We start from the raw sequence: 25,717 nt of genomic DNA, 5'->3' as shown, positions 1-25,717 counted from the left end.
AATGAATGAACATTAGAACTCTTTATTTGTCCTATGGGTACTTACCATTTAAAATAGTAGAGGAGATTGATGGTTTCCAAAGTTCTCTCAATTCTAGCAAAGTCAAATTAGTCAGGCAGCTCTGTCAAAGATACTACCAATTTTATTACCAAGAAGCTGTGGTGAGGATGTACTGCAACAGGTATTGAAAATCCATCTATCTCAAGGCCGAGTCATTACATTCAAACACTGTTCTCAATCCTATGCCCTTTCTATGGCTTGAGATGTTTTGTCAGGTATATTTAAAATTCAGGATAATTTATTTTACCCCATAGTAAAACCACTACCTAGAATGCACTTGTATGACTTCTCCTGCAGTTTTGTATGCCACAAATGTCTGAAATAATGCAGGGGCTCATTTGTCTGTGAATGATTATTTCCTTCTCACATATATACTATATTATTTACTGATGAGTGTTAAGATGACATCATTCCCCTTTTATACCAAAAGCCTGATAATAAATACAACCAAAATCAGAAAGCTATCTTGAAGTGATGTTAGGTAATAAAAGGTAATAATTGGAGATACACCAATCTCCTAGAACTGGAAGGGACCTCGAAAGGTCATCGAGTCCAGCCCCCTGCCTTCACTAGCAGGACCAATTTTTGCCCCAGATCCCTAAGTGACCCCCTCAAGGATTGAACTCATAACCCTGGGTTTAGCAGGCCAATGCTCAAACCACTGAGCTAAAATTATTAACCCTTTAAATTGTGAAGTTACACTTAGAGCTAACCTGAGCCACCTTCCCTTTTCTGACCTCCCAACTGTGAGACAGGATCAAATTTTCACTAATTATGTCCATCTTTTACTTAATCATATAAATAGCTAATATTGATGCAATGTGACTCTGGTTGTAGTTAGCATACATTTATGTGGTTTAGTAAGTTTGTTGAACTTAAAATGAAATGTTTTGGATCAAATGTAATCCTCTGAATTAACTGTACAGTGTTACAGTTAAAGACTCATATTTTTCAGATGGAGTATCTTTCATGTCCTCATTTGTTTTTAAGTACTACAGAATATACCTTTCCCTACTATCTTATTTATAAATGCTTCTGCTGAGCAGGGAGTTGTTTTTGACTCCTTCCTTATCTTGTCTTTCAGGTCTGGCCATGTACAAATTCTACCTCTTCTTCCTCCATAATATTTAAAATATCGAACCTTTTCTTCTGGCCTAACAGCAAAAGCTCCCATCCATTCCCTTATTCCCTATCTTGATTATTATAACCTCATTTTCTTTGGTCTCTCTGACACCCACATTCGCTCTTCCATTTCATGCAAAAGGCAGCCTATAGTTCATATTCTTTACTTGTCCCTCTGACCATCTCTGATGATTGACATTTCTGTATCAAAATTAAAACCTCACTTAAGTCATTATATTGATACATTTTAGTGTTATAATGGCATTCTTTCCAGGGACAATAATCTAAAAATAATTATAGAATCAGTAAAGTTAGCAATGGAAAAGGCTTATTAGGTCATCTAGTCCATCCCCTGCTAGTCTGGGGATTGTTCCCTGCAGAATATTACAGGCATGATAGAGAGTAGTAATAAAATATTAATAATTTTGTTTTTCAGTTCTAAAATATAACATCCACTTATAAATAGGCTGTGCACCAAACTTAGACATTAAGTTTCTTAGAATAAATAATGAGTCTAGTGATAGATGTTAAAATATATATATTAAAGAATAAAACAAATGAAAAGCTGTTGCTTAATATGTGACTCCTTGCATTAACTACAACGTAAATGTAATTGCATGGAATATACATTTTTATTTTTCTGTTGGACCAAAATAAAACTGAAGAAAACTCTGTCAAAGTTCTACAACAAATCATCTGAGAAGAGAATTTCGCGGTATGTCATTCTTCTTACTGGAATATAGCATGGCCACTGCACATTAGCTAATGTGAAGATCAAAAGCTTAGAAAAATCAGACTAATATAAAAAGTAAAATATTTTTTAAAAGTGATCATACTTAATATAATTTCACTAAAAATATTTAATCAGAAAAGACATTGTAGAATCTGTTTTATGGGCCACGCAAGAAATGTGTGGTTGGCTGATTCAAGAGGTTTCAAGTGATCAAACAATTTCTACATTTATTTTTAAAAACCTAAATTACATTGACACATATATTATTTAGAACAACACTGAAACTGTACTGTGTACAGTATCTGCAATGAATCTGAACATTTTATTGCTCATGTAAACAAGAACAACAAAAAGATTGTTTATTCCCAGAATGGAGGGGGGAAATAGTCTAATTAAAGTTTGCATTGTTTTGCCTGTGGGCCCCCCCAAGAGCTGGTCTCTGATGGGAAGCTGATGCCTCTCAATCACTGATGCATGAACTCAGGCTCTTTGTTCTGCAGTAGGAAAAAAAAGGATCTGTGCAGTGCCATTACTTGACTACTGCATGTAAAAGGTTATTGTACTTGATTCCTCTGCATCTGCACAGAGCTGACACAGAATCTATCCTTTTTTCTTTCTGTGTCTCTGACTGTTGTGTTTGTTTCTTTGTTTTTGCATCAAAAGACAACAGTAAGAGTAGATTAGAATCAACATTTTATCTCTACACCAGTGAAAGAATTATTTTGTTAACTGGTGTATTGAAAACCAAAGAATTGCTTACAACGCCAAATTATTCAGAATAAGTAGATGAGGCGCAAATTAAACTTTGAATCACCTGTTCCTTTGGGCAAAATACATAAACTAAATTGACTGCAACCAAATGTCATATTATATACATGGAGTTCAAAAAAAAAATTCTAAAAATGTGCTTGACAAAAGATTTGAATTCCCTCATGAGCATATAATAGAGCCCACTTAATAATGAAGTTCTCTTTTGTACACCTCTCTGTATAATTAAATCATATGGAAAAATGTCACAAGGCAAAATAAAATGTATTTATTCCAGTCATATCTTCCCACAGCATGACATGTAGTCTGAAAACAACACTAAGCATTTTATGCCATCTGTGCTAGTAGGGGATACATTTACAAGGCATGTCACTGTAAAATATTCCTTTTTTGAATTACACAGGGTCTGCTTATAGATGTAAGCATCTAAATAGAATGATCTATAAAGATAGACAGCCATCAGTACTTAGCTCAACTTCAGCTATTTCTCAAGTGCTGTTTGCGCTTTGAGAAACAGAGGTTGTTCATCATGACATCATTTACTGTTTTACACAAGGAGACAGAATATTATCACAAATCTTTTTATGCAGACAGTAAGGTCTTGGTCTTTTCGGTCTGAGGAATAAAGCTCAATAATAATTATATAAAATGCTATAAATAATCCTAAATAAGATGGTTTCTTGTATATTTACAATGTATTTGTTTATTAAAATAGTCTGAAAATATGTGTGTGGCACATCGTGTTATAATTCCTCAGATCAAGTATGCATAAAACATTTTTAGGCCAATTATTTGTAACTCTGATGATGTTTATATATCAGAGTATGTATAAGGGATGTGTAGAATCAAAGAATGTGTTTAACTCACCATGTATAGTGTAAAATTGCACCTTTAAAATTACCTTCTCCATAGATAACCATTCTGTAGATAAGATTAGTACTTTATAATTGCTGCTCTTGAGATTAGATCACTTATTATATCTAAATTTTGTCTTGGCTCAGTAACATAATTTAATAATTCTTTAACAGAAATTTGCAGATAATATTGGCCTTGATTCTCTACTCTTTCAGAGCAGACCTCAGACACATGGGTGACGAGGGATTGTAAGGAGCCAGTTGCAGCTACCTGATTCAGAATCAACCATTCCCAATATAAATTAGGACTGTACAGGGCAGTTCTAATTTATGCTACTAGCATAAGATCCTTCTGAGACCTTAAATCAAAGGAGGATTAGGTATAGAAAAGCTCCATTTCCCCCACACCACTTATACAGCCCCCAACATATCCCCTCCTTCCTGTTGTTCTGGGGATTCTTTGATCACATGTGTTAACTATCATAAAATAAGGTTGTTTTTTCTTTTCAGAGTAATTAATACTTCTTACTGGGCTTAGTTTCCCTAGTCTGCAGTGTGCTTCTGGGTGTAACTTCTGTGTTTTTATTGCTGTAGCAGTAGAATGTGGAATAGTAATTAAAAATAATATCTAGTTCTCTTGCAGTGCTTTTCATCCATAGGTCTTTGTTTGAAATGTATCCCCTGTTTTTAACATTTGCAGCTGATAACATTTAGGAAAAACTGCAAGATCTGTGTACCAAATCAGTCTTGTTAATTTTTTCTTTTTGCCTGCTAAAATCCATGGCCTGAATTTAGGGTTTGCATTCTTCTGTTTTCATATTGTTCCAAGAAAAATATATAGCATTAGGTTCAGTAATTCTTCTTAGAGTAATGATGACCAAAGGAATAATCGTACAAATGCAATATGAAATGCAATATGGCCAAAATGAAAACTCTATAAATAATCAGTCAAGCAAGAAATACTATATATTGTGACAATAGTATTGTAAAAATTACATATAAATCCACAATCCAGGGTCATATAGCCATTGTGCATCAGAGGAAGCAGATGTGAAGCTTGATTATTTAAGATACATTTTGTCTTATTGTAGCATTAATCACTCATTTGCTGTGTATATGCAGAAATGGAGGAGCAAATTTAGATGCATCCTTCAAGCATATGTAAATTTGAAATCTTCAGGAGCCAGAAACAACAAAAGCTTAATATTTGGCATTCAGAAATTACCAATCCTATGTTAGAAGGAGAAAAGTTGGACAATACATTTCAGATGCCCATTTCTGATGCAAATCAGCACGACTGAACTCTTTTAATTTTGCCTTTTTTTAAACAGATTCAACTTGATTTAATCATGTTTTGCAACTCTCACTTGTTTGGCTGCAATCCAGTATTCCAAAATGGTCCACTGTGCAAAATGGAGAATTTATTTCTTTTCTAATATCATTGTATATGATGTATAACATGCTTGCTACTTTCTCATCAAGAACACATTCAAAAATATATTAGGAATGATTCTATGCAGTTGAATTAGCTATTTTTTATAGAGCTGTGTGAAATGGGTAAAAAAGAGTGAACATTTTTGTCAATTTATTTCCAACAATTATGTGCCCTGAGATTTTAGGCAACCTGTTTTCCTTTTGCATATTAGCTTGCAAAACCCACTTCTGGTTTGAAATTTCACACTCAAAAAAAATGTCATGCTTGTAATATTTCACACACAGGTGCTGTGTTGGAATAACTGTGAAATGATGTTTCTCTCCCAAGAAACAAGCCTATTCAGATTCTACAACAGTTATATCATCAGTTTCTGTGTAGATAGTTTGCTTCCCCGCCACTTGCCTTTAAAAAATAGCTCACAGACCTTGATTGCATGCATGTTCCAGGCAAATAAGTCATAATTTTTTCTTGCGTCTCTCTGTGGTATGCTACCAGCAGAATTATCAGTTGGGAGATGCTAAGTGGTGACAGTACTGTGCTACTATTCCTCTTTTTGTTTGCAGATGCCTCAGTTGAAAAGAACTGACTTCAGTGGGGAGTTGCTTTTAAAACATGAGATCTAATTGTAGCGAAGGCAAAAGAAATATGAAACCAGTGACAATGTAATAAACTTCTGTCAGATCTCAGTTAGAGAGCAGTGTCCCTTAGAACAAGGAGACACACAAACAGAAAGCTTTGTAAATGTGGTGAAAAATAGAAATCAGGCAGCATATGTCAAAGTCAGAGAGACATAGTGGCCTAAACTTATTTTACTATGAAATAACCTTTCAGTCTGCTTTTCTCAAGACTAAACGTGCCCAGTTTTTTTAACCTTTCCTCATAGGTCAGGTTTCTAAAACTTTTATCATTTTTGTTGTTCTCCTCTGGACACTCTGCAATTTGTCCACGTCTTTCTGAAAGTGTGGCACACAACTGGACACAGGACTCCAGCTGAGGCTTCACCAATGCCAAGTAGAGTAGGTCAGTTACCTCCCATGTCTTATATATGACACGCCTGCTAATACACCCCAGAAAGATATTAGCTTTTTTCACAACTGCATCTCGTTGTTAACTCATATTCAGTTTATGATCCACTATACCCCCCAGATCCTTGTCAGCAGTACTATCACCTATCCACATTCCCCATTTTGTAGTTGTGCGTTTGATTTTTCCTTCCTAAGTGTAGTACTTTACATTTGTCTTTACTGCATTTCATCTTGTTGGTTTCAGACCAATTTTCCAATTTGTCAAGGTCATCTGTGTCTCCACAGATTTTATAAGCATACCCTCCACTCCATTATCCATGTCATTAATGAAAATATTGAATAGTACTGGACACACTGCACATTAGCTAATGTGAAGATCAAAAGCTTAGAAAAATCAGACTAATATAAAAAGTAAAATATTTTTTAAAAGTGATCATACTTAATATAATTTCACTAAAAATATTTAATCAGAAAAGACATTGTAGAATCTGTTTTATGGGCCACGCAAGAAATGTGTGGTTGGCTGATTCAAGAGGTTTCAAGTGATCAAACAATTTCTACATTTATTTTTAAAAACCTAAATTACATTGACACATATATTATTTAGAACAACACTGAAACTGTACTGTGTACAGTATCTGCAATGAATCTGAACATTTTATTGCTCATGTAAACAAGAACAACAAAAAGATTGTTTATTCCCAGAATGGAGGGGGGAAATAGTCTAATTAAAGTTTGCATTGTTTTGCCTGTGGGCCCCCCCAAGAGCTGGTCTCTGATGGGAAGCTGATGCCTCTCAATCACTGATGCATGAACTCAGGCTCTTTGTTCTGCAGTAGGAAAAAAAAGGATCTGTGCAGTGCCATTACTTGACTACTGCATGTAAAAGGTTATTGTACTTGATTCCTCTGCATCTGCACAGAGCTGACACAGAATCTATCCTTTTTTCTTTCTGTGTCTCTGACTGTTGTGTTTGTTTCTTTGTTTTTGCATCAAAAGACAACAGTAAGAGTAGATTAGAATCAACATTTTATCTCTACACCAGTGAAAGAATTATTTTGTTAACTGGTGTATTGAAAACCAAAGAATTGCTTACAACGCCAAATTATTCAGAATAAGTAGATGAGGCGCAAATTAAACTTTGAATCACCTGTTCCTTTGGGCAAAATACATAAACTAAATTGACTGCAACCAAATGTCATATTATATACATGGAGTTCAAAAAAAAAATTCTAAAATGTGCTTGACAAAAGATTTGAATTCCCTCATGAGCATATAATAGAGCCCACTTAATAATGAAGTTCTCTTTTGTACACCTCTCTGTATAATTAAATCATATGGAAAAATGTCACAAGGCAAAATAAAATGTATTTATTCCAGTCATATCTTCCCACAGCATGACATGTAGTCTGAAAACAACACTAAGCATTTTATGCCATCTGTGCTAGTAGGGGATACATTTACAAGGCATGTCACTGTAAAATATTCCTTTTTTGAATTACACAGGGTCTGCTTATAGATGTAAGCATCTAAATAGAATGATCTATAAAGATAGACAGCCATCAGTACTTAGCTCAACTTCAGCTATTTCTCAAGTGCTGTTTGCGCTTTGAGAAACAGAGGTTGTTCATCATGACATCATTTACTGTTTTACACAAGGAGACAGAATATTATCACAAATCTTTTTATGCAGACAGTAAGGTCTTGGTCTTTTCGGTCTGAGGAATAAAGCTCAATAATAATTATATAAAATGCTATAAATAATCCTAAATAAGATGGTTTCTTGTATATTTACAATGTATTTGTTTATTAAAATAGTCTGAAAATATGTGTGTGGCACATCGTGTTATAATTCCTCAGATCAAGTATGCATAAAACATTTTTAGGCCAATTATTTGTAACTCTGATGATGTTTATATATCAGAGTATGTATAAGGGATGTGTAGAATCAAAGAATGTGTTTAACTCACCATGTATAGTGTAAAATTGCACCTTTAAAATTACCTTCTCCATAGATAACCATTCTGTAGATAAGATTAGTACTTTATAATTGCTGCTCTTGAGATTAGATCACTTATTATATCTAAATTTTGTCTTGGCTCAGTAACATAATTTAATAATTCTTTAACAGAAATTTGCAGATAATATTGGCCTTGATTCTCTACTCTTTCAGAGCAGACCTCAGACACATGGGTGACGAGGGATTGTAAGGAGCCAGTTGCAGCTACCTGATTCAGAATCAACCATTCCCAATATAAATTAGGACTGTACAGGGGCAGTTCTAATTTATGCTACTAGCATAAGATCCTTCTGAGACCTTAAATCAAAGGAGGATTAGGTATAGAAAAGCTCCATTTCCCCCACACCACTTATACAGCCCCCAACATATCCCCTCCTTCCTGTTGTTCTGGGGATTCTTTGATCACATGTGTTAACTATCATAAAATAAGGTTGTTTTTTCTTTTCAGAGTAATTAATACTTCTTACTGGGCTTAGTTTCCCTAGTCTGCAGTGTGCTTCTGGGTGTAACTTCTGTGTTTTTATTGCTGTAGCAGTAGAATGTGGAATAGTAATTAAAAATAATATCTAGTTCTCTTGCAGTGCTTTTCATCCATAGGTCTTTGTTTGAAATGTATCCCCTGTTTTTAACATTTGCAGCTGATAACATTTAGGAAAAACTGCAAGATCTGTGTACCAAATCAGTCTTGTTAATTTTTTCTTTTTGCCTGCTAAAATCCATGGCCTGAATTTAGGGTTTGCATTCTTCTGTTTTCATATTGTTCCAAGAAAAATATATAGCATTAGGTTCAGTAATTCTTCTTAGAGTAATGATGACCAAAGGAATAATCGTACAAATGCAATATGAAATGCAATATGGCCAAAATGAAAACTCTATAAATAATCAGTCAAGCAAGAAATACTATATATTGTGACAATAGTATTGTAAAAATTACATATAAATCCACAATCCAGGGTCATATAGCCATTGTGCATCAGAGGAAGCAGATGTGAAGCTTGATTATTTAAGATACATTTTGTCTTATTGTAGCATTAATCACTCATTTGCTGTGTATATGCAGAAATGGAGGAGCAAATTTAGATGCATCCTTCAAGCATATGTAAATTTGAAATCTTCAGGAGCCAGAAACAACAAAAGCTTAATATTTGGCATTCAGAAATTACCAATCCTATGTTAGAAGGAGAAAAGTTGGACAATACATTTCAGATGCCCATTTCTGATGCAAATCAGCACGACTGAACTCTTTTAATTTTGCCTTTTTTTAAACAGATTCAACTTGATTTAATCATGTTTTGCAACTCTCACTTGTTTGGCTGCAATCCAGTATTCCAAAATGGTCCACTGTGCAAAATGGAGAATTTATTTCTTTTCTAATATCATTGTATATGATGTATAACATGCTTGCTACTTTCTCATCAAGAACACATTCAAAAATATATTAGGAATGATTCTATGCAGTTGAATTAGCTATTTTTTATAGAGCTGTGTGAAATGGGTAAAAAAGAGTGAACATTTTTGTCAATTTATTTCCAACAATTATGTGCCCTGAGATTTTAGGCAACCTGTTTTCCTTTTGCATATTAGCTTGCAAAACCCACTTCTGGTTTGAAATTTCACACTCAAAAAAAATGTCATGCTTGTAATATTTCACACACAGGTGCTGTGTTGGAATAACTGTGAAATGATGTTTCTCTCCCAAGAAACAAGCCTATTCAGATTCTACAACAGTTATATCATCAGTTTCTGTGTAGATAGTTTGCTTCCCCGCCACTTGCCTTTAAAAAATAGCTCACAGACCTTGATTGCATGCATGTTCCAGGCAAATAAGTCATAATTTTTTCTTGCGTCTCTCTGTGGTATGCTACCAGCAGAATTATCAGTTGGGAGATGCTAAGTGGTGACAGTACTGTGCTACTATTCCTCTTTTTGTTTGCAGATGCCTCAGTTGAAAAGAACTGACTTCAGTGGGGAGTTGCTTTTAAAACATGAGATCTAATTGTAGCGAAGGCAAAAGAAATATGAAACCAGTGACAATGTAATAAACTTCTGTCAGATCTCAGTTAGAGAGCAGTGTCCCTTAGAACAAGGAGACACACAAACAGAAAGCTTTGTAAATGTGGTGAAAAATAGAAATCAGGCAGCATATGTCAAAGTCAGAGAGACATAGTGGCCTAAACTTATTTTACTATGAAATAACCTTTCAGTCTGCTTTTCTCAAGACTAAACGTGCCCAGTTTTTTTAACCTTTCCTCATAGGTCAGGTTTCTAAAACTTTTATCATTTTTGTTGTTCTCCTCTGGACACTCTGCAATTTGTCCACGTCTTTCTGAAAGTGTGGCACACAACTGGACACAGGACTCCAGCTGAGGCTTCACCAATGCCAAGTAGAGTAGGTCAGTTACCTCCCATGTCTTATATACGACACGCCTGCTAATACACCCCAGAAAGATATTAGCTTTTTTCACAACTGCATCTCGTTGTTAACTCATATTCAGTTTATGATCCACTATACCCCCCAGATCCTTGTCAGCAGTACTATCACCTATCCACATTCCCCATTTTGTAGTTGTGCGTTTGATTTTTCCTTCCTAAGTGTAGTACTTTACATTTGTCTTTACTGCATTTCATCTTGTTGGTTTCAGACCAATTTTCCAATTTGTCAAGGTCATCTGTGTCTCCACAGATTTTATAAGCATACCCTCCACTCCATTATCCATGTCATTAATGAAAATATTGAATAGTACTGGACACAGAACAGAACCCTTCGGGACCCATCTCGATGGGTCCCCCCAGTTCGACAGTGAGCCAATGATAACTACTCTTTGAGCACAGTCTTTCAACTAGTTGTGCACCCACCTTATAATAATTTCATGTAAATGACCATTACAACACATAAATGACAGGCCTGCTTTTTAAATGTGAAAAAATCTAAATTATAAAATAAATTGATAATAGATTACACTTTAGACTGTTTAAAGTACTATAGGCTAGATATTTTACTTTCTCACAGAAAAAAAATGTAATGAAGCCTGTTCTTCATGGCAGATGACCTTCATTGTCTTGGCCCCCAGGTAAACAATATTCACACCTGGACAACTGGTAGGTGAGAGATTGGGTCCAGAAGTCTGCTCTATCAACAGCTAGCACAACAGATTATACCTGTGGTAACATAGATAATACATAATAAGAGATAACACACAGAGGAAAATGTACAGATATACTGAATAAGTAATGTATATAACTTATTCTCTCTTTGCTGCACTATTGCTTAAGCTCAGAAGAGACATTAGAGAGTCTCTTCAACTGTTTTAGAGTCTCAGCTATATAGAGGCAGTCTTCTATTCCTTAGTAGCATCTGTATTTCTCCCACATTAATGTATTGTAGTTGGAGGAAGAATTTGCACTTCTGAGTCACCAGTCAATTTGCTGGTGACTGTTTGCTCATGCCTCAGGATACTTAGTCCAACAGTATCATGAAAATTAGTTGTCACATTTTGCAAGATTCTGAATGTATCCTCTTCAGGCTTACCTGAGTGCTTAGTATTTTCTCAGGCAGCAGCATGGTGAACTTTTCCTTTCAATTTCCTTGAGTTCTCTTTGCTCAGCACTAGCCCATTATCATGATAGAGATGGATGCTTCCAACTTAGCTTGGTCGCACAGCTAGGGGACTTAGAGTCATTTTGTCAAATTCCCAGGAAGCCATATTGCAGATAAACATTTTGAAAATCCGACAGTAGTCTATACTCATACCTAGTACAACACTATGCATTTCTATGGAGAATAAACCAATCTCACAGGCAAACCACTTCCAGAAAGCATGTTATGCTTGGGTCCCCAATAGCAATTCAGTAGTATGTTACTGCAGAGTTACTTAATAAATCTTGTCCGCATTTCCTAGCACTTGATGACTGGATGTCACAAGCATGCACCCACAGAAGCACTCAGTGGGGTCCAGGTAAGGGGTGTGTGGCAGAGACAGTTAAGTCCTTCTTTCACACAAAATGAATGAGACATGCATATGGTGGGTCCCCTCCCCTGAGGAGATCTGGTCCCAAGAGCAGAGATCTGTGTTGGCAGTTCCAGTTAGCGATAAATAACCAATATGTGCCATCTAAAATTTCAGATGGAGTTGAGTGAGGTGCAGATGACATAAGAGTACTAAATTTGGCAAATTACTGAAAAATTATACCATGACAGCCAGATATATGGGACTTTGGAGACATGCTCAATTTGACAGTATTTAAAAATTTAAAAATTTCAACTTGACAGTATTTCAAAATCTAAAAATAATCAATTATTTCTATTTTGCACTGTTCTGAGCATGGTTCTGTACCTTTTCTTTCCTCAGTAATATCAGCTCATCTGCCTTCAATTTAAAGTTTTGTATCTTTGTTCCTATGTTTCTCTTATATATTAGGTGCGAAATCCTGGTTCCTTTGAAGTCAATGGAATTTTTGCCATTGACTTCACTGAAGCCTAGATTTCACCCCAAATCCTTTAAAGCCAAATCTTGATTCCACTGACATCAGTTGGAGTTTTGATATTGATTTAATAAGATCAGGATTCTGCTATCTGCAGTTATTTTATTGTCTGGTTTTTTTTCTTCTTTGTTTTTCAAGAATAAATATGCGTGAATGGTCAAGGAAAAAATGTTTACTGTCATGTGAAACGAGTTATCATGTGACTGCAGAACAAGTTTGCTGTCTTCTTCCAGAAGGATTATCTCTATTTTTCACCAGGGTATACAAATGGGACAAATAAGACTGAAAACCATGGCCTATGGTATAATTGATTTACTTTGTTTTGTAGCTTGGTTAAGTTGTTCATTTGCCTTTGGAAGAATTGGGCTGTATGAGAGAGATGGTTACAGAACTGAGGATATGCAATTCTACTGATATTGAAAAAATGCATATTTATATGAGTGAAGAATCTGAGATTTGTCCAGCAGATGCTTAGAAGCTGATAAGCCCGTTCAACTTGCTGAGTTGCAGGCTTAAAAGATGAATGTTAGCAGATATGCCTGCAGGGCTGCCAGGCCACTCAGGAGAATCCACCAAAGAAATTACATTGAAACGAATGCTATGTCACATATAAATTTCATTTAATCAGAAGACTCCATATGTCAAAAGCAAAAAAGCCATCTCTTCTGATTAACTTCTGAAATAGCCACACAGAGAATTTATGGATGCATACTCAAAATATAAGTGGCTGAAATTACATGTTCTTCCTTATTGATTTAGTTATGAAACATTTCAGTTTTGTTTTCTTAAATCAGCACAAAATAGATGACAATGACTTAGTTTAAATTAAAATATCACAGATCCTATATGCTGTGGTGATTCTTCAACATAATGGGAGTTTAATTCTCTCACATTGTTTTTGCTGTATTGGAACGAAGTGAAAGAAATCAGACTTTGCCAGAAATGTCACTTCATAAGAGTTTGCTATAACAAAGTTTTATTATATTCTTATCGAACTTCAGTCATTTGAAATAGAATCTTCACTCCATCCTTTTAAATTAGCCACAAACAATAAACAAAAGACATAACCAATGTCCATATTTAACATTCTAATTTCTTGTACTATTCCAGCATAACAAAAATGTATTAACATGGAACTTGAGGTTGCTGATACCAATTTCTAAACAGTTTCTAAACACTAAAAATAGTCCTGAGTTAAGATTCTTCCACAAAATTAGCACTTGTTAGTGACTAGTGACTAGCTCTTTCGCACATAATACTTCAACCATTACATTCTCATACATAAGTATGAATAAGAAATACAAATTCATATAGCACCCTTAACCATGACCGTATATACTATGCTGTTTCTTACAATATTGCACTTTACACTGGTGGGGACAGAAACAAGGAGCAGATGAACCCTCTGACAGGAGGGTATAAAGCTTCAAGGTATGATGCAAAAGGCAGCTACTGCATGCGGCACTGCTGCAGGTACTTGACATCTTGTCCTAGCCCCTATGAATATCCCGGATGTGTCATTTGTCATGTGCCTTAAGGTAAATGGAAGAAATTCTGACACAAAGGTAAATAAATAATTTATTTTGTAAATATTAATTCAGCACATACCATAAACTGGAGACACTAACAATAGCTGTGTATAAGTATAACTTTCCTGTGTTTTAATTAGAGAGACCCAAAGAAGTGTTTTAAACTAGTGAAATTTTTCAGAAAGGGGGCATTTACAAAACGCTTCTGACTTCTAACCTTTTCAATTCAGTCACTTAAATCATTCACAAATATTCAGTCTATATGCCTTTAATCAGAGGTGTGACTTTGGGGAGGAAATATTTTTGTTGCACCTATAAAAATGAATGGAACTCACTTTAATAACTGCATTTTTCAAGACTGCCTTAATGATGGAGTCACAACCAGTAACTCCATAATAATAATGTGTCTAAATCCTTAGAAGGATTATTCTGACAGATAACAGACTATACAATAATGAAGAACTTTCATTTTACACTTGAGACTGTTAAATGAATGTTAAGTGTCCAGAGCATTCCTTTTGTATATAGGCCATTTAATGCTGCAGGAGGATATAGAGCACTGAACAGCCAGCAATGTTGTTTTTCAGTTTGCTTCACTATTCCATTAGAAATGATGCTTAGACAGACTCATGATCCAGCAGCGGTGATGAGTTAACGTGGAATTTTTTTCAGACATAACTGTAAAAATTATTTTAAATGAGGAGGCTAGTGAAAACTGGTAAACCTGGAAATGGATACTTTTTAACAGGGAAATATGGGTAATTCTTAATGATTATTGATGTTCAATTCTCTAGAATTCTTCTGGACAACTCACTTTTTACATTAAATTTGTTCACTTATTTTTAATGACCTAATCAGGCCTGGCCTTTTAAACATCTACCCTTCATTTTACTTCTTGGAACAAACAAATGGACCAGCTTCTCAGCTGGTGTAAATGGATACAGCTTTGTTATCTGGCCCGTTCTCTCTAGTGTCTGTGCATTGGCAGTATTCACTGGTGGTATTCTGCATCTCACACCTTTATACCAGTTTCCATCCTTCTTGGCCATACAGTAATAAGACTTAGCAGAGTGGTAAATAATGATGAGGACAGGGCAGTTTTCTTCTATAGATCTCAGATTTTACGGCTGAAGAAACTGAGGGGCAGACTTGCTTAAGGACAAAGAGGGAGTTCAGGCAGATCTGGGAGTAAATTCCAGGGCACTTACCTCACAGTTCTCTGTCCTCCTCATAGGACCACAACATCTCTGTAAAAGAAAAGAAAACACTTGTTAAAATTATTTATTATTTGTATTACAGCAGCACTTATTATTATGTTTACTATGACAGTGCCTAAGGACTAATTGAGAATGGAGCCCCATTGTATTAGGTGCTGAATAACACCGTGTAGATTAAAGCCAGAAGGGACCATTAGATAGATCATCTAGTCTGACCTCCTGAATATCCCAGGCCATTAAATTTCACCCAGTAGCCCCTCAACTGAGCCCAATACCTTGTATTTGACTAAAGCGTAACTTGTGTTTGGCTAAGACATATCTTCCAGAAAGGCACCAGTCCTGATCTGAAGATCTCAAGAGACTTAGAAACTGCTCCTTCCCTTGATAGTTTGTTCCAGTGGCTAATCACGCTCACTGTTAAAAGTTTGTGCCTAATTTCTAATTTAAATTAGTCTGGCTCCAGCTTCCAGACACTGGTTCTTGTAATGCCTTCCTCCACTAGATTAAAGAGGCCATTAGTATGCAGTATTTTCTCCCCGTGAAGGCACTTAAACACTGTAATCAAGTCACCTCTCAATCTTCTTTTTGATAAGCTCTTTAAATCTCTCACTGTAAGGCATTCCCAGGCTTCAAATCATCTTTATAACTCTTTTCTGTATCCTCTCCAAATTTTCAACATCCTTTTAAAATGTGGGCACCAGAATTAGACACAATATTTCAGTAAAAACAGTGAGGAGTCCGGTGGCACCTTAAAAACGAACAGATTTATTTGGGCATAAGCTTTCGTGGATAAAAAACCCACTTCTTCAGATGCAAGGGGTTTTTTACCCATGAAAGCTTATGCCCAAATAAATCTGTTCGTTTTTAAGGTGCCACCGGACTCCTCACTGTTTTTGTGGATACAGACTAACACGGCTACCCCTCTAATATTTCAGTATTGGTCTTGCCAGTGTCATATACAGAGATGAAATCACCTCCCTATTTCTGCTCATTACACTCCTGTTTATATAGTCAAGGATCTCATATCCTTTTCCAGAGGTTTATCTATCTGAAGAGTTAGTGCTGGGGTCTAAATCTACAGCACAATAGACTGCTGTGCACTAACTGGCCATGCGGATCCTGCTACCACCCACTAAAAGTTTTTTACTGTGCTTTGATCTGAAATGGGAGTAGATCAAATTGTATTAAGGAACTTTTAGTGGATGGTGACAGGCTCCACAAAGCCAGTTAGTGGTAGGCTAGGGTGCTATAGATTTACATCTGCATTTACTGCACACTAACTCTCTATATAGACAAGCCCAGAGTCACTGTTTTCCAGGGCACAGTCCCCTATTCTGTATGTATAGCTTGTATTCCTGGTCCTAGATGTATAATTTTGCATCTGAACATAAGTACATAAGAACAGCCATACTGGGTCAGACCAATGGTCCATCTAGCCCAATATCCTGTCTTCTGACAGTGGCAAATGCCAGGTGCTTCAGAGGGAATGAACAGAACAGGCAATCATCAAGGGATCTATCCCCTATCATCCACTCCCAGCTTCTGGCGAACAGAGGGTAGGGACACTCAGAGCATGGTGTTGCATCCCTGCCCATCCTGGCTAATAGCCATTGATGGACCTATCCTTCATTAATTTATCTAGTTCTCTTTTGAATCCTGTTATAGTTTTGGCCTTCACAACATCCCCTGGTAAAGAGGCTCACAGGTTGACTATGTGTTGTGTGAAGAAGTACTTCCTTTTCTTTGGTTTAAACCTGCTGCCTATTAATTTAGTTTGGTGACCCCTAGTTCTTGAGTTATGTGAAGGAGGAAATAACACTTCCTTATTCACTTTCTCCACACAAGTCAAGATTTTATAGACCTCTATCATATCCCCTCTTAATCATCTCTTTTCCAAACTGAAAAGTCCCAGTCTTTTTAAACTCTCCTCATACAGAAACTGTTCCATACCCTTAGTCATTTTAGTTGCCCTTCTCTGTACCTTTTCCAATTCCAAAACATCTTTTTTGAGATTGGGCATCGAGATCTGCACACAGTATTCAAAATGTCTATCCCTTTCCTAATGGTTCCTAACATTCTGTTCACTTTTTTGACTGCTGCTGTACATTGAGCAGATGTTTTCAGAGAACTATCCACAATGACTCCAAGATCTCTTTCTGAGTGGTAACGGCTAATTTAGACCCCATCATTTTATATGTATAGTTGGGAATATATTTTTCCAATGTGCGTTACTTTGCATTTATCAACACTGAATTTCGTTTTTCATTTTGTTGCCCAGTCACCCAGTTTTGGGAGATTCCTTTCTAACTCTTCACAGTCTGCTTTGGTCTTAACTATGTTTAGTAATTTTGTATTGTCTTCAAATTTCACAACCTCATTGTTTACCCCTTTTCAAGATCATTTACGAATATGTTGAAGAGTACTGGTCCCACTATAGACCCCTGGGGGACACCACTATTTACCACTATCCATTCTGAAAATTGGCCATTTATTCCTACCCTTAATTTCCTATATTTTAACCAGTTACTGATCCAGGAGAGGACCTTTCCTCTCATCCCATGACTGCTTACTTTGCTTAAGAGCCTTTGGTAAGGGACCTTGTCAAAGGCTTTCTTAAAGTCTAAGTATACTATATTCACTGGATCACCCTTGTTCACGTGTTTGTTGACCCCCCTCAAGGAATTCTAATAGCTTGGTGAGGCATGATTCCCCTTTACAAAAACCTTGTTGACTCTTCCCCAACAAATCATGTTCCTCTGTGTCTGAGAATTCTGTACTTTACTATAGTTTCAACCAGTTTGCCTGGTACTGAAGTTAGACTTACCGGCCTGTAATTGCCGGGATTGCCTCTGGAGCCTTTTTAAAAAATTGGTGTCACATTAGCTATTATCCAGTCATCTAGTACAGAAGCTGATTTAAATGATGGGTTACATACCACAGTTAGTAGTTCTGTAATTTCATATTTGAGTTCCTTCAGAACTCTGGCTTTGTGGACCCTGCTACCATCTACTAACAGTTCCTTAACATGGCTATATTAAAATGTATTTTTATTTGGATGGACCCAGTTAACCAAGTGAGCCAGATCACTCTGTATTACTGCCCTGCCCCCATTGTTATTTACCACTCTGGTAATCTTCATGTCATCTAAAAATGTTTAGCAGCAGTGATTTTATATTTAATTCCAGATCACTGATGAAAATGTTAAATAGTTTCAGACCTACTACCGATCTCTGAGGAATCCCAATAGGAACACGTGGTGTAAGGCTAACTGGCCTGTAGATAGTTGGATCATCCCATTTACCTGTTTGACTATTGGCACAATATTAGCATGCAACAGGACTATTTTCTCTGCCCTTCGGACCACCACAACCAGCCTGGATGCTTCTTCATTTGTAAGCACCACTGTCTTATTTATTGGGTCCGCTTCACCAGTACAGCCTCATGCAGCAACATACAAGGGGACAATAGACTTCCCCCTTAGCTCCAGGACTTGCTCTAGGCACTAGCAAACCAAGCACATGCTTGGGGCGACACAATTTCAGGGACGGCATTCCGGCCACCATTTTTTTTTTTTGCTTTTTTTTTGCTTCAGCAATTGCGCTCTTGGAGTTTTTTGTTTTTTGCTTGGGGCAGCAAAAAACCTAGAGCCAGCCCTGCTTAGCTCACTCTTGTGGGAGGGAGAGGTAAAGATCTCATCCTGAGATTCTGTATCCCTTGGCTCCTGCCAGCCTCCTCCCCTTGCACTTCCCTCCTCTTCTTTAACTGTTTCCAGCTGATGAGTTGATTGTTCTCATTAGCTTCTCCGCCTCCTGCTAATTAAGCCATTGAGCACTCATCTCCCAATTAAATCAATTCCAGGGCAAACAGCTAGTGCCTTACTGACCAGAGTGCTGGGTCAACTCTGGGCTCCTGGCTCTCTGTCTCACAGCAGTCTTCCAGGATTCTGGAATTTCCCCAGTATTCCACGATTTATTAAAAAACTAACAGCAGTGGCCCAGAGATTTCAGATTTTTGACTGAACTGGCAAAATGTTGAGGTGAGGTTTAGTTAAAAAGAGATATCGTAAATGGAAGGACAAAGGAAGGGAGGGGCCAAGTTGCTGGAAGAACTGTTGTTGGTCATTCAGGATGTAACTGTGTTCAGTCTAAATCAGTACTGAACCAATAACTCAGTGTGATTTTAAGGGCCACTGCGCTTTTGAAAGGGCCAGCTTTCTTATGAGACACAAAACTGAGGCCACAATTGTCACTACAAGATCCTGTTGCACTTTTTGAATGGGTGGAAAGTGTTAACCCTAGTTTCCTAGCCAAATTTTAATTTTGAGAATTCTAATATCAATAATACTTGTCACTCATAATATCATTTCTCATTCATGGATTTCACAGTTACTTTATGAACATTAATTCCTCAACACCTGTGTTATGATAATTATAATAATGCTTTGTTCCTAAACAGAGCCTTTCATTGGAGGATATGAAAATGCTTTACAAAAGTAATATTAACTTTGTCATATAGACGGAGAAACTGAGACATGCAGAGGTAAATACATCATCACTGATAGAGCCATGAACAGAACTCGCAGACCCTGTGGCTCTGACGACTAGACATGCTCCTTGCCATTACATTTTCTCACCTTAATTTCTCCTACAGTTCAGTTAGGTACAGTACTTTCACCTCATATCCTAAAATACCGTGCATGGTGCTCTGTTAAACAACCTTTTGTGTTCCTCTTCAAAAATGCCTTTTCCACAGTGCTGGGTGAAGTTATTCTCATTACGTTTAAAACGCACATTGAGAATGAGATCCTTTGGGATGACAGAACTACTGATATAAGAATAGGATGATAATATTAAGGATGAAGGTACCCTTAGTTAGTTTAATCTTTCCCTCCTAATATTTCTCCTTTAGAAGATGAAAATAATAAATGTAATTATCTGATCTGATCAAGAATTGCATTTTTCCCCTCTTTGCAAGATTTCTATCCCAGTCTTTTATGACTGGAAACCACTTTAATATAATTCAAATGAGAGGAAATTCTACAAAGATCTGAGATGGATGGGTTTTAACTGATGGCTGAAAATTGCCCAAAAGGTTTACCAGGGATGCTAAATTAGAGAATTATAATCGTAGTATGTTACCCTTGTTTAATCAAAACAAATATTAGCTATATGACTAAATTCTTCCTCTTGTTGATTTTGGCATAGGCAAAGCCACAAGATGAACTGACAGCAAGTTAATTTTGGTGTGGAATATAATATAGCGGGTAATTACTCCATACTGCTTTATGTAATGTGAACCCATAAATTGGACATTTGTTTTGTATGTAAAAATGCTTTGTATGGTGGAGAACTATTAAAAACTATGGACCAAAGAGAAACATGCATCAGTTACAAAAAGTTTAGTTGTGGAATCATAGAAGATTAGGGTTGGAAGAGACCTCTGGAGGTCATCTAGTCCAACCCCCTGCTCAAAGCAGGACCAACCCCAACTAAATCATCCCAGTCAGGGCTTTGTCAAGCCGGGCCTTAAAAACCTCTAAGGATGGAGATTCCACCACCTCCCTAGGTAACCCATTCCAGTGCTTCACCGCCGTCCTAGTGAAATAGTTTTTCCTAATAGCCAACTTAGACCTCCCCCACTGAAAGTTGAGACCATTGCTCCTTGTTCTGTCATCTGTCATCACTGAGAACAGTCTAGCTCCATCCTCTTTGGAACCCCCCTTCAGGTAGTTGAAGGCTGCTATCAAATCCCCCCTCACTCTTCTCGTCTGCAGACTAAATAACCCCAGTTCCCTCAGCCTCTCCTCATAATATGTGCCCCAGCCCTCTAATCATTTTCGTTGCCCTCCTCCGGACTCTCTCCAATTTGTCCACATCCTTTCTGTTATAGGGGGCCCCAAACTGGACACAATACTCCAAATATGGCCTCACCAGTGCCGAATAGAGGGGAATAATCAATTCCCTCAATCTGCTGGCAATGCTCCTACTAATGCAGCCCAATATGCCATTAGCCTTCTTGGCAAAAAGGGCACATGGTTGACTCATATCCAGCTTCTCATCCACTGTAATCCCCAGGTCCTTTTCTGTAGAATTGCCACTTAGCCACTCAGTCCCCAGCCTGTAGCAGTGCATGGTATTCTTGTCCTTGTTGAACATCATCAGATTTCTTTTAGGCAAATCCTCCAATTTGTCTAGCTCACTTCCCCCGATTGCCATGAGTTTTCAAAGATAATGGCCAGTGGCTCTGCAGTCACATCAGCCAACTCCCTCAGCACCCTCAGATGCATTAGATCCGGACCCATGGACTTGTGCATATCCATGTTATTAATGCAACTTTTTTAACAGGAAAAAAAAAGGTTAATTCATTCAGATATTTTATGCGCTGGTCATTTGTTATCCAGTGCTTTTAAACATTGCATATCACAACCAGAGTTTTTGTGCTGGCATCCTCTCAGTTCAGAGTGTTTTTCTGTTCTGTTTTATCTTTCATACTGGACTGCAGTATTATACGTTAATCTTTTTACAAAAAATGTTACATTTGTACTCCATATAAACCATTTCCATGTGACTTTTTTTTAAATGAAAGGAAATGAGTTTTAAGAGGCAAGTTCATAGCCAGCATTTAAACAATCAGCATCAATGGATCCTCTGTTGCTCCCAGTGCTAAACAAAAATACTTTTAGTGGTTTAAAAGACAGCATATTGATTATCTTTTCAAAGACGTTAACTGCAACTAACTTGGTAGCCTAGCTCTGCAATGTCAAATTCCACCCCTTGCCAGCCAAATTCTGATATCAGTTACTACTCTGTAAATACAGAGTAATTTCACTGACATTTGCCCTGAAGTCTCATTCCTTATTATGTCAGGAGGCTCTGGGAATGTTCTGAAGATAGAAAACACGTTTGAACTCTGATTTTCACAGGAGTTGAGCAACCAGATATACCACTGATTTCAACTGGAGTTGGGTGTGCTTAGTAGCTCTAAAAATTAATATTAAGAAGAAGAAGAATAGCCATGAGGGACAGAAGTTAAGAGGTGAGGGCTTTTTCAGGGAAGTGAAAGTTCCTGGTGGGATGAGGAAAGAAAAACGTAGCAGCTTTATTGAGGGAAATGTAGTCCCTTCCAGAATGGGTAAGCTACTTTTCAGTATACCTTGGACAGGAAGACTAGATGTCCTGATTTACTGGATCAACACAGTTTAGCAACATAATTCTGGTGCCACGGTAGGTTATATTGATGCTAGGGTTTTGTCCAATTTTCAGTAGAATCAGCTTTTTTTACTCCTCCTTCCACTAGCATACAGGCTTCCTACACCACTTTTTTCCCCTCCCTTATCTTAACAAGGGCCACTTCTGCCATCCTTCCACAAGGGAGGAAGAGTTTTCACATGTCACGCCACATAATCTCAGTGCTAGGTCAGACTTTAGCAAATGTACAAGTATGTTCCAGCAGCACACTAAGTCCAATGGACATAGTTGTGTCTAAATACAGCCATAAGTTGGAAAGAGTGGAGAGCCTCAAAGGAAGAATATTCATAGGATGAAAGGCAGACTGGGAAGTTATTGTGGAGGCAATGGGCATCCCAAAGCATATCACTCCAAAGCCTTTCCTTCTTGGCCCCCACCTGCCCCAGGAAATGGAAAACTTGAGATTTCCCCTGCAGCATTATACATTTAACATAAACAATTATTATTAATAATTATATATCAAGTGAGGGACCTATTCCACACCCAGAGTAGAGACTCTTGCCAGGTCCCAGAGCTTGGGCTCCAGCCTGAGACCAAACATCTACACCACAATTTTATAGCCCTGCAACCTGAGCCCCACAAGCCCAAGTCTGCTGACACAGGCCAGCTGCAGGTGTTTTAAGTGCACTGTAGACATACCCTCAGATGCTCTGCAAATTTGGTGGGGGTGGAGGGAATTGAGAATGGGAGCTCCTCTGGTGAGAATGTGCAGTGGCTGCTTGGGGATTTTAGTCATATTAGTCTGTTGAATGGTGATTAGATTAAGTTTGTAGGGTGAGAGGAAGGAGAAATGCTGCTGTTTTCAGTGATTTTGTTTTAATTTCTGTACTATTGTAGTTTTTTGCATATTTGACAGAGTTGCTCAGAGTTTTGGAGCAGTACCCATTTTGGTGTGGAATTATTTTAAAGTCTAAAATCTAAATAATTAACATAAATAAAATAAAAGGGAGAATTTTTCAGAAAATTATGAATGTGAGAAAACATTTAAACTATTTTGCAACCTTTTTGCTACCAAATGAAACACTATAATTATTTTCTGCAAATAAACTAATTGTAGTTCTCACTTTCTCTCAGAAACCGAATACCTCTGCTTTAAAGGCATTCAACCCTGTAATTTTATCCACTTATATGTGCTTGGTGAAGAATGTGGATGAAAGCAGCATAATGCACTTTTTGTGTCCACCCGCCCTCGGTAGTAGTTACACTTTTAGAATGCTCTAAAATTATTCTGTAAATAATAAAGTTTTCATTGTAGTCACATTGTAATTAAATTCTTACTCTACAAGGGAAGGATTTTAGCCAGTCACAGACAAAAAATCAAACATCTTCGCCCAAACATGAAGTTCTTAATCAAGTATCCTCTCCTTTGAAGTGACTCAGTTTTTACCTGTGATGGCGCAATTCAAAAGTATCCAAGTTCACTTTGGATTTGGATAATTTATCCCAGAATTTGGATTCTTATTCATGAATTCCTTGAGTCTCCAGAATTAAGCTAGGAATCTTGAGGAAAAAAGGTTCTTCTTCGAGTGATTGCTCCTATGCATTCCAATGTAGGTGTGCGCGCCGTGCGTGCACGGCTCTCCGGAACATTTTTACCCTAGCAACTCCGGCGGGCCGGCTGGCGCCCCCTGGAGTGGCGCCTCCATGGCGCCTGTTATATATGCCAGCCGGCCCGTCCGCTCCTCAGTTCCTTCTTGCCGCCCGTGATGGCCAGTTGGAACAGTGGAGTGCTCCCTTACCTCCACAGCCCTAGCGTTTCTCCATTTATTATTGTATATAGTTCGTTAGTTAGTTTGATAGTTGTATAGTTTTTATAGTTAAATAGTGTAAATAGGGAATTAGAGGGGTTAGCCCCTCTTCTTCCGCGCCCGGTGCGGGCTTATGCCCGGGGCACCGGGATTCAAGCCCTGCGCGGCTTGCCAGCGGCACATGCCGGTGAGTGACCCGCACGACTCGTGCCTTCGCTGCCTTGGGGAGGCTCATAGAACGGACAAGTGCCCGATCTGCGTGGCCTTCAAACCCCGGACGAGAAAGGAGCGGGACTTGCGCCTTAAACAGTTGCTGATGGAGGCTTCGCTCCAGCCTGAGGGCAGCGCAGTGGATTTCAGGGCAGCGTCTCAGGGACGGGACTTTGGACCCCAACACTGGGGATATTGGGTTCCCTGGGCCCATCACGAGCAAGGGCCTCCCCTGCCGACGAGACAAGCGCCTACGGGGCGCTCAGTACCGGAGGCCACGGTTAGCAGGCCCCCTCCGTCCCCACAGGAACAGGCTGTCTCGCCACCAGGCCCGGCACCGGGGCCGGAGTCCGTGGCGCCTGACCGCCCAGGGGCGGACCAGACATCCGAGGAGGTGCTGCCGGGCCACTCCTCGTCCTCCTCACCTGACGAGGCGGTGGCGGGGGCATCAACATCTGAACCCCCGCCTATTGACCTGAAGGCGCATCAGGACCTTCTCCGCCGGGTGGCAAAGGCCATGAACCTGCCCGTTGAGGAGGTCACGGAGGACGATGACCCTATAACGGATGTTGTGGGTTCGGACGCTCCAGTGTGAGTGGCATTACCCTTTATCCGCACTATTCAGCGGAACAATACCACAATCTGGCAGTCACCCTCCTCAGTCCCCCCCACGGCCCGAGGGGTGGAGAGAAAATACTCTGTCCCGCCTAAGGGCTACGAGTACTTTTATGTACACCCCACCCCGGACTCTCTAGTGGTCCAATCGGTAAATGACCGGGAGAGACATGGACAGGCAGCCGCGGCGCCAAAGTCAAAGGAGTCGCGGCGCATGGACCTACTGGGGCGAAAAATTTATTCAGCGGGTGGCCTTCAGCTTCGCATAGCGAACCAGATGGCGCTCCTGTCCAGGTACACTTACAACATCTTAGGGTGCCTCGGAAAATTTTCGGAGCTGACCCCGCAAGACTCCCGCCGGGAATTCTCGGCGCTCCTGGATGAGGGCAGGACGGCCTCCAGGACCCTAATTCGGGCAGCCTTGGACTCCGCTGACTCAGGAGCCAGGACTATGGTGTCTGGAATAACCATGCGGCGCATTGCCTGGCTGCAATCCTCCACCTTGCCGCCGGAGGTACAATATACCCTCCAGGACCTCCCGTTCGATGCACAGGGTCTATTCTCAGAAAAAACGGACTCGAGAATTCAGACCCTGAAGGACGGGAGGATTGCTATCCGGACTCTCGGTATGCACACGCCGGCCACCCAGAGA

At 38.6% G+C, this 25,717-nt stretch overlaps 1 protein-coding gene and 1 long non-coding RNA gene across 3 annotated transcripts in view; one reads left to right on the top strand and one right to left on the bottom strand.

Moving 5' to 3' along the window:
- Positions 1-25,717, top strand: part of PACRG (parkin coregulated) — a 473,656-nt gene that overhangs the window by 357,471 nt on the left and 90,468 nt on the right. The gene's annotated exons all lie outside the window — the stretch shown is intronic.
- The window catches only part of LOC120400717, a 43,804-nt gene continuing 29,113 nt past the window's right edge, over positions 11,027-25,717 (bottom strand). The window contains exons 3-4 of the long non-coding RNA XR_005596023.1: positions 15,237-15,275; positions 11,027-11,176 (exon numbers count right to left, since the gene is read on the bottom strand). This is a non-coding gene — a long non-coding RNA (uncharacterized LOC120400717). The remainder of the gene's footprint in view (positions 11,177-15,236; positions 15,276-25,717) is intronic.

The sequence above is a fragment of the Mauremys reevesii genome, linkage group 3, assembly GCF_016161935.1.
Source record: "Mauremys reevesii isolate NIE-2019 linkage group 3, ASM1616193v1, whole genome shotgun sequence".
NCBI lineage: Eukaryota > Metazoa > Chordata > Testudines > Geoemydidae > Mauremys > Mauremys reevesii.
This window is presented reverse-complemented; position numbering and strand designations above follow the sequence as displayed.